This window comes from Rhincodon typus, chromosome 41, assembly GCF_021869965.1.
Source record: "Rhincodon typus isolate 14 chromosome 41, sRhiTyp1.1, whole genome shotgun sequence".
Classification (NCBI taxonomy): Eukaryota; Metazoa; Chordata; class Chondrichthyes; order Orectolobiformes; family Rhincodontidae; genus Rhincodon; species Rhincodon typus.
The window spans coordinates 10908722-10919201 of NC_063372.1; positions in this window are offsets into that span (position 1 = coordinate 10908722).

Below are 10480 nucleotides of genomic sequence, written 5' to 3' on the forward strand. Positions count from 1 at the left end.
CAGAGGACACTGCCGACCCAGGGCTGTACACAGACAGAGGACACTGCTGACCCAGGGCTGTACACAGCCAGAGGACACAGTACACTGCCGACCCAGGGCTGTACACAGCCAGAGGACACTGCCGACCCAGGACTGTACACAGCCAGAGGACACTGCCGACCCAGGGCTGTACACAGCCAGAGGCACAATGGCACAGTGGCTCAGTGGTTAGCACTGCTGCCTCACAGCGCCAGGGACCCGGGCTCAATTCCAGCCTTGGGCAACTGTCTGTGTGGAGTTTGCACATTCTCCCCGTGTCTGCGTAGGTTTCCTCCAGGTGCTCCGGTTTCCTTCCACAGCCCAAAGATGTGCAGGGTAGGTGGATTGGCCATGCTAAATTGTCCGTAGTGTCCAAGAATGTTTAGGTTAGGTGGGTTACACATGAGGAAATGCAGGGATAGGGGAATGAGTCAGGATGGGATGCTCTTCGGGGGGGCGGTGTGGACTTGTTGGGCCGAATGGCCTATTTCCACACTGTAGGGATTCTATGATTCACCGATGAACGCAAATTCTATGCAGGGAGCAAATCTTGGCAATAACATGCACCTGTAATCTGTATCTTAAGAATGTATGCATAAAACATTAACAGCATTATATCCAGAGTCAATGAACTAGGAACAATTAAAGAAAAGTGCAAAGAATTATGTAACTTCATCACCAAAGCATGGTAAAACTCTCTGAAACCCATGCTATGGGATAAGATTGCGAATTATTCAACCAGCATAAACTAGTGGCTCTAATAATAAATATATGGCATTGCAGCATGAATTTGCCAAAACACTAGTAAAAATTCAAGAATGAAAATGGAATTTGACTTATCCAGGCATCATAAATTAGGGCTCTGGAGATTTCTAAATGTCTGTTCTCAATGATTAACTTGTTTGGTTAGCTGGTTTATTTGCTGTGTGGCAATGAGACAGAGTACAGCAGAAGAAACTGAAACAAGGTCAAGCTCAAAGCAACTTTAACCCTGAAGTGAGGTGGCAGATTTATCAAAGAGGAAAGGTCTCACTGATGTAATCATAAAATGCTTCACGTGAAACAAAAACCTTGGCATGAGGTTTGTTGATATTCATCAATCCCACAGTCTTTGATCAGGAGATAGAAGTCCAAGAATGAGCTGTTTATTACACTCTGCTGCTTTCAGCTACAATATGGCCCACAATTGTGAACAGAGTCTCAAAAGTATCCTCAGTAATCCTGAAATGTAAAAAGCATTTGTCATCTCAGAGATTTGAGAGACCATTTGACCTATCCAGTCCCACTCATCATTGGTCCATTAAAGTTTTGAGGGTTTTCACCTCCACATTTTGTCCATTCAGTGCATTAATCAGTTTTTTGTGAGGGTACTTCATGATTTCCAGCTAGAAGTTTGCTTTTCCATAGTTTGGCCCTGTATCATCTCATCCTAGGGAGCATTTTCAATTTGAAGTGTGTTCTAAGTTTTTTTACATCCATTTGTACTGTGTAAGCCGGCAACCTGTAGATATTAAAACACTCCGGGCATACAGTGTTCTACTGCTGTTTACTTGTGATCCTGCCTAGGAATGGGGTGGGGCTTGTTGTGAGATTTTTAATAGATCACTCAGATAAGTTCAAGTGTTAGTCAAGTGTTTGTCAGTGAAGGAGAGTCAGATGAGGTGACTCTGTATTGTTAAACTGCTGCTGTGAGCTGGTACCATGTAGTTGAGACAAAGGACAGTCCATGGGCAAGATAGTTCTACTCAGAGTAGGTAAAGAACTGGAACTGTGCCAGTGATTAGATGCTGGAGTGCAACCTTGGATTGTGCAATGGGATGCACTCTGGGAGAAATTGAGTAGGTAGGTAAAAAAGAGGAGGGGTGGCATTTTAGGTTAAGGAGAATATGGCAGTACTGGAGCAAGAGAATGTTTCAGGGATTCAAGGATAGAATTGACTTGGATAGAGCTAAGGAATAAGAAGGGTGCAATTATATTGCTAGGTGTAAGCTATAGAGCACTGACTAGTGGTAAGGATGTAGAGGAAGAAATCTGCAAAGAAATTACAGAGAGGTGTAAAGATCATAGATAGTTATAATGGGGAACTTTCATTAACCTGCATATGGACTGGCATGGTGGTAATGTAAGGGGTAGCAAGGGACAGGCATTCGTAGATTGCATTTAGGAGAATTCCTGCAGCGGTATGTGTCAAGTCCAAGAAGAAAGGAGGCACCGCCAGCCCTGCCCCTTGGGAATGAGATGAGCCAAGTAGGTCATGTGCAGTGGGGGAGCATTTAGTGGACAGTGATCATTGTTTCTGAAGGTTTAGGGTGACAGTGGAAATGACATTGATCAAACCAAAGTAAGAATAATCAACTGGTGGTGAGCCGATTTCAAATGGGCAAGAATGGAGCTGAGCCAGTTAAACTGGAACCAGAGGTTAGTGGGAAAAATGGGCTACCTTCAAAGAGGAAATGGTTTATGCAAAGTCAAGATTATTCCCTCAAAAGGCAAAGGTAGGATAAACAAATCCAGAGCTTCTTATAGAACTAAGGAGATAGAATTAAGTTAAAGAAGAAAAAGTGTGCTTATGACAGATGTCAGCTAGAAAATGTAATTGGGAATCAAGCTGAACACTGAAGGTTCAGAAGGTAGGTCAAAACTAATTAAGAGAAGCGAAGGTGGATTATGGGAAAAGATTGACAGCTAAACTTGTAGAGAAATCCTGAAGTCTTCTATAAGCACACGAATAGTTAAAGAGCAGTAAAGGAGGAGGAGGACTACTAGGAACTGAAAGTAGATTTACGCATGGAGACAAGAGGCATGACTGAGATGTTTAATAAATATTTTGCATCTGCCTTTGCCTACGAGGCAGATGCTGTCCAGGCCATGGTCACAGGTGTGGAAGTTCTGTCACTAGAAGGGTTTAAAATGGATAAGGAGGAGGTATTGCCATCTGTACTTAAAGTTGATAGGGCACCAGGACCAGATGAGATGCATCCAAGGATATTGAAGAAAGTGAGAGTGGAAATCGCAGAGGCACTGGTAATAATCTTTCAATCTTTCCTAGCTTTGTGGGTGGTGCTGGAGAACTCGAGAATTGCAAACATTACGTTCTTGTGTTGTAAAAATAGCCCCAGCAATGACAGCCCAGTCATTTTAACTTCAGTGGTGGGGAAATATCTAGAAACAATTATTCGCAATAGAATAAATCGTCACACTGAAAAGTGTGTGGAAAACTCGAAAGAATCAGCATAAATTTGTTCATGCAAAATTGTGTCTGACTAACTTATTTGGAAGCGTGAATGTACAGAGGGATTTGGGTGTCCTTGTACTCTAGTCAATGAATGTAGACAGGCAAGTGCAGGAAGCAGTTAGGAAGGCAAATAGTTTATTGGCCTTCATTGCAAAGGATTTGAGTTCAAAAGTAGGGATGTCATACTGCATTTATGCAGGGCCTTGGTGAGAGCACACCCAGAGTATTTTGTGCAGTTTTGGTCTCTCTACCTAAGAAAGGATATTCTTGCCATAGAGGGAGTGCATTGGAGGTTCACAAGGCTGATACCAAGGCTGGCAGGACATCCTGAGGAGAGATTGGTTCAACTGGGCCTGTAGTTACCAGAGATTTTTAATAGATTAGCTAGAGATTAGCAGGATGAGAGGGGATTTGATTGAAACGTAAAATTCTAACAAGGCTGGACAGTCTAGATGCAGGGAGGATGTTTCCCCTCGTTGCAGAGTCTAGAACCTGTGGACAGTTTCGGGATGTGGGGTAGACCATTAAGGACTGAGATGAAGAAACATTTCTTCACTCAAAGGGTAGTGAACCTGTGGAATTCTCTACCACACAAGGCTGTGGAGGCAAGTCACTGAATATATTCAAGAAAGAGATAGAGGATAACTTTTTTTAGATTTTAAGGCATCAAGGGGTATGGAAAGAAAGTGAAGAAATGGCATCGAGACAGAGGATCAGCCATGATCATATTGTATGGCAAAGCAGGCTTGAAGGGCAAATAGCCTACTCCTACTTATTGGTTCTGTGCTTGTGTTTATGTCGAAGTTTTTTGAAGAGATAACAGATGGTTGAGCACAAGGCTGTTGATGTGGTGTACATTGCCACACAACAGATTTGTAAGGAAAGTAATAGGTCATGGAATAGGCAGTAGCAGTAGCAACATGGATATAACATTGGCTGAGGGATCAGAAACAGTGATGATTAATGGACATTTTTCAGGCTGGAGGACTGTTTACAGTGGAATTCCTCAGGGCTTGACATTAGAACCTTTGTTTTTCCTGGTAAGTATAATTAATCTAGATCTTGGTGTGCAGGGAACAATTTCAAAGTTTACAGACAGCACAAAATTTGGAAGAATTGTAATCTGTGAAGAGAACAGTATAGAACCTCAAAAAGGCATTTATAAATTGGTGGAATGGACAGATGGGTGTCAGATGAAGTTAAATGCAGGGAAATGTGAGGTCATACACTAATCTTTGGTACAAAGAATATGGTGAGTATTATTCTAAAGGAGAGAGAGACCTGGGAGTATAGGTGCATCAGTCATTGAAGGTGGCAAGACAGGAAAAAAAGAGCAGTTAGTAAAGTATACAGTATCAGAAGCTTCATTAATAAGGGAATAGAATTCAAAAGCAGTGAAGTTATGCTGAACCTATATTGGACATTGGTTAGACCCCTTAGCTGGAGTATTGTGTACAGTTCTGGGTGCCACACTTGAAGAAAGCTATGAATACATTGGAGAGAGCGCAAAAGAGGTTTATGAGAATGGTTCGCAGGATGAAAAACTTCGGTTGTGAGGATAGGTTGGAGAAGTTGGGACTGTTTTCCTTGGAAAGGAGGTGAGTCATACAATATTACAGCACAGAAAGAGGCCCTTTGGTTAATTGTGTCTACTCCAGTCATCAAGAACCTATCTACTCTAATCCCATTTCTCAGTACTTGGTCCATAGCCTTGTATGCTATGGGGTTTCAAGTGTTCATCTAAACATTTTTTATATGTTGTAATGGTTTCCGCCCCACCCTTTCAGACAGTGAGTTACAGATACCAACCACCCTCTAGATGAAAATATTCTTCTTAAATCCCCTCTAAATCTCCTGCACCTTACCTTAAAATTTAACCCTAACCCTAAATGACCCCTCTATTTAGGGGAAAGGTTTATTGCCCCCTGCCTCCAACTCCCCCACACCCCCCAAGCCTTTTCTATTCCAAGGAAAACAACCCTACCCTCTGCAGTCTCTCTTCATAGTTGGAATGCTCCAGTCCAGGCAGCATTCTGGTGAATCTCCTCCGCAACTCCTCCAGTGCAATCACATCTTTCCTATAGTATGGTGACCAGAACTGCACATAAAACATAAAGAACTGCAGATTCTTATTATACTTGTTAGCTGCTGCTCCCTTTGGTCTTCAACCCAGTAAAGGTGGTTTCTTCTTTGTTCTGTTTCATTTAAAGAAAAAAAGTTGCAGCTTCACACCAAGTAACAATATTTATGTGTAATCTAAATGTTACACAAATGAAGTCCATGAATTCTATTTATTTGAAGATCTCTAGTGGGTGTATTTGTAGTTAAACTAATGTATACAATAGAGAGTAAACTCCAGGCACAGCCTGGGCCGCCAGTGCTAAAGTGTGGAGATCTTTACAGCCATATGACAATAACCAAGTATTTGACTTATTTGCATGTTGATCTCTTAAACAGACATCACTCCAATGGTGATAATAGGCTATTTGTCATTGTAGGACAAGTAGTTTATTGTGATAAGACATTCTATGACTTTCTACACTAAATGATTTGCCTGAGTACAACGATAACCTTATTTCTCTAGCACCTTTAATGCAGTAAAATGTCCCAAATAACGTTGCAGGAGCATTACCAAGCAAAAATTTGATTCTGAACCACGTAAGGAGATATGAGGACAGCAGAGGGAGAGAGCTGGAAAGATTGAGGGAGGGAATTCCAGTGCTTGGGACTGAGGTACCTGAAGGCATGGCCATCAGTGGTGGAGTGATGGAAGTCAGTGATGTGCGAGAGGCCAGAATTTGAAGAACGAAGAGCTCTCGGAGGATTGTAGAACAGCAGGCCATAGAAAATGGGATGTTTAAAGAGGTGACAAGCAGTGGAGAGTAGCAAGGCCATGCAGGGACCTGAATATGAGGGATGAGAATTTTGAGCAAGACATATTGTTCAAGAGCCAGCATAGGTCAGTGAGCATCGTTTATCATAAAAGATCCAAATATCAGCAAAATATCAGTTTCTGAGTCTCGAGAAATCCATGTGTTTATCAGCACAACCATGAAGGGAGCAATTTCCATTTTCTCAGCGGGTAAGGCTTGTTCTCACTGTGCAATTGTGAGTTTACAGCAGCAAAGTGTCATCCTGCAAATGAAGTGGTACCACCTGTTGCACTGATTCAGGTGGATGTTAAAGATCCCGATTCAAAGCACTATTTGAAGCACCATAAGATTATAATAAATAGGAACAGGAGGATGCCATTCAGCCCCACAAGACTGCTCCATCATTAAATAGGATCATGGCTCATCCAACATTCCTCAGGTCCATTATCCTGCATTTCCCCATAACCCTTGATTCCCCAACTGAAGAAGAATCTATCTCAGTCTTAAGTATATGCAAAGACTTTGCCCCCACAGCTCTCTGTGACAAGAAGATCCAAAGACTCTTGACCTTCTGAGAGAAGATATTCCTCCTCATCTCAGTCTTAAATTGGCACCCCTTTATTCTGAGACAATGCCCTCTGGACCTAGACTAAGTATTTACCCTGTCAAGCCCTTTAAGAATCCTATCTGTTCCAATGAGATCACCCCTCATTCTTCTAAACTCCAGTGAGTAGAGGCCCAGCCTGTTTAGCCTTTGCTCGTAAGACAGGCCCTCCATACCAGGGATCATCTATAAGGAAAGGATCTTTCCTTAAATAAGCACCTTGTACAGTTGCAGTGAGACTTCCTTACCCTTCTATTCCAGCCCCCTTTAAATAAGGTTCAATATTCCATTAGCCCTCCTGATTACCTGCTACAACTGTATGCTAGCTTTCCGTACTTTGTGTACAAGTACCCCCAAGATCTTTTGTGTTGTAGCTTTCTGCAGTTTTTCTTCATTTAAGTAACACCGTTCTTTTGTTCTCCCTTCCAAAATGAACAACTTCATATTTCCCCACAGTATACTCCATTTGCTAATTTCTTAACCCACTTACTTAATTTATCAATATCTATAAACTGTTTGTATCCCTCTTGCAATTTGCCTTTCCACCTATTTTTGTGCCGCCTGTAAATCTGGCTACAGATTTTAAAGTGTTTTGTAAAAGAAGCAAATGTGAGGTAAGAAAAAAAAAAGTTCCTTACAGATTCTGAATTCCACAGACTTCCTTCCTCCAAGTCATTAATATATATTGTAAACAGCTATTGGTCCCAGCACTAATCCCTGAGGAGTCCCACTGGTCACAGGTTGCCCACCTGGAAAAGAACCTCTTATCCCCACTCTCTGTTTCTTGCTCATTTGCCGATTCTCAATCAATGCCAGTCTTTGAAGAATAACTTTTCCCAGTGCCTTGACCAATTTTGCTCCCTCAATCTACACCAATTAACAACAGATTAACAGATTCAATTGTGTGATTTTCTTTTTGTATGGTTATCGGATGACCTGAGACCTGTGATAAGGCATCATAGGCAAGCTCTTTATTTCAGCTTTTACAGTTATTATGCACTTAAACAAAACAAACAAAGAAACCAATTCAGTTTGGCTTTTGCTTTGGTGTAAAACAATGTCAAGTTTCCTGCTGTGCAGCATCTCTGAAATGAATTGAATGCTTCCCCATTAATACTTAAATAGAATTATTAATGAAAGCAACATTTAAAAATAAACTTCACAACAGCTGGAGCTAAATATGATCCCTCGGGTGTCTCAGTAAACACAGACAATTTGTTCTCACTATAGTAATTCTGTTTTAGTGCTTGGCATTAAAAGATATGCTTCCTACTACTCGGAAAAGGGAACAAACCAATGTAACTAGTGGTGGTGTGTTCGGTTGTCAATTTTAGTTGGATATTTTCTTGGAGGTTCTATCACATGGCTTCCCATCTCTAACCACCCCATTCTCATGCTCCCAACAGTGGTTACCCCAAATTTGAAAGTAAGAGCTTTAATAAAATAATGGCACTGTGTCACGGATTACCAATCAGCACTTCTGTCACTGCCCAACAGGTGTCAGTGTCCTTGTAAAAGGAAACTTATTTATCATTAATGTGACAGTCAGCTTTTGACACAGGTTGCACCCAAATCTCATTTCACTCATCACCACTGTACTCATTAGCCTACACTAGCTCCTCAGCAACCCTCTATTTTAAAATTCTCACCTTTGTTTTCAAGTACTTCCATGGCCTCACCCCTTCCCACTCTTTTAAATGAGAAGTCAAGGGAACGTATCAAACACTCCTGGGATAGGGACAACATGGGGTTGAATACAGAGAAAAGCTTACTATACTCATTGGACTAAAAATAAACTGCAAGTAAAATTCCCTCAAGACCATCCCCATTCAACACTGCCAGGACAGGGACAGCACGCGGTTGAGTATACAGTAAAGCTCTCTGTACTCTTGAACTAAAAGTAAATTGAAAATAAAGTTCTCTCGACTCTTTTAAACTGCAAGTAAAGGCCCCTTGACATCGTCCACATCAAGCACTCCCGAGACAGGGACAACATGAGGTTAAATACAGAGGAAAACTCCCCCAACTCTTTGAACTAAAAGTGAACTGAAAGCAAAGTTCTCTCAATACCATCCCTATCAAACACTCCTAGAATAGGGACCACAAGGTGTTAAAATACAGAGTAAGATTTCCTTTACTCACTTGAACGAAAAGTAAACTGAAGGTAAAGTCTTCTCAACACCGTCCCCATCAAACACTCCTAGACAGGGACAGCAAGGGATCAAAATACAAAAAAAAGCTCCCTCAACTCTTTCAGGAAGTCCAAAATAATAATGGTGAGGCAGTCCCTGCTGGGCCACTGTATCAAAATCAAACACAAACAAAAATGTTGAATGGAAACTTCCAGAACATTAACTATATAACCCTAAGTTATTGAAGAACACTCTGACTTCTTATAATTCTAGCCACTTTAGCATCTGATTTCCATTGCCCCACCATCAATGGCTGTGCTTTCAGCTGGCTGGGGCCCAAACTCTTGAATTCTGTCCCTAAATGTCTCCACTTTGCTATCTCATTCTCCTTGAAGATGCTATTTCAAACCTGCTTCTTTAACCAAACTTTTTGTTATCTGACCTAATAACTCCTTATGTGGAGTTCTGAGGAAGGGTCACCGAGCCTGAAACATTAACTCTGATTTTTTCTTCACAGATGCTGCCTACCTGCTGAGCTTTTCCAGCAACTTTCTGTTTTAATTGAACTCTTATGTGGTTTGGTGTCAAATTTTGTTTTATAAGCTTCTGTGAAGCACCTTATGACATTTTATAATGTTAAAGGCATTATATAAATACCAAATCATGTTGTTGGTTATTTACAGTTGTGAAACAATTACTTGTGAAACAAGCTGTTAACATAGAATATCTATTGACACCTGAGACACACTTTTAAAAATTACTGACTGAACTCTTAAGTCAACATAATGTTATAATGCTGCAAACTGAATACTGAGAAAGTTCATTGTTATACAACCTGCAGAGCAAGGATTTATCTTGCACTCTGACATCCACACCAACATATGCGTGATTTATTCCTTGTTTGATCTTAAATATTTACCTGAGACCATTAGCATTGACAGGGGAATTGGTGTGAAAACTTAGACAAACTGTCTGCGGCATTAAACCCACACAGTTAACTGTTTCTGACTTGGGTTAACAAATGCTGTGATGGGGTTACGGAAAGGGAAAACCCTCTTTAGAACCTTGCATTGCTGATGTCATCTGGGGCAGCAATAATAAAAACCGAGCTCCAATTATGCAGTGCCTTTTACAACTGAAGGACGTCCTTTACAGCTGATTAAGTACTTTTTGAACTGTAACTTTTTTAAAACATTCTCATCTTTGGTTTCAAATCTCTTTATGGCTGTGATAACCCCTACAAGGTCTGTGGGGAATCACTAATTAATCTCCTCTTGGAGCTCATTGAGTATGAGTTCCCTTGATAACAGGCAATGGCCTACTCAGCTGGAACTCATCGCCTGAGTCCTTTTTGGCACACTGCAAGTGTCCCTACCTCTGAGCAAGGAGACCTGGGTTCAAATCCCAGCTACTCCTGAGGTGTGTCACAAAATCTCTGATCAGGTTGGTTAGAAAATCTGTCCCTAGTCCTGGACTGAGAGACCCAGGTTCACGTCCCACCTGCTCCAGAGGTGTGTAATAACAAATCTGAACAGGTTGATTAGAAAAACAGGTTCAATAATAAAAAAAATACCCAAGTTGCTTAATTTTTTTAAAATTACATAACTACGAATGATTT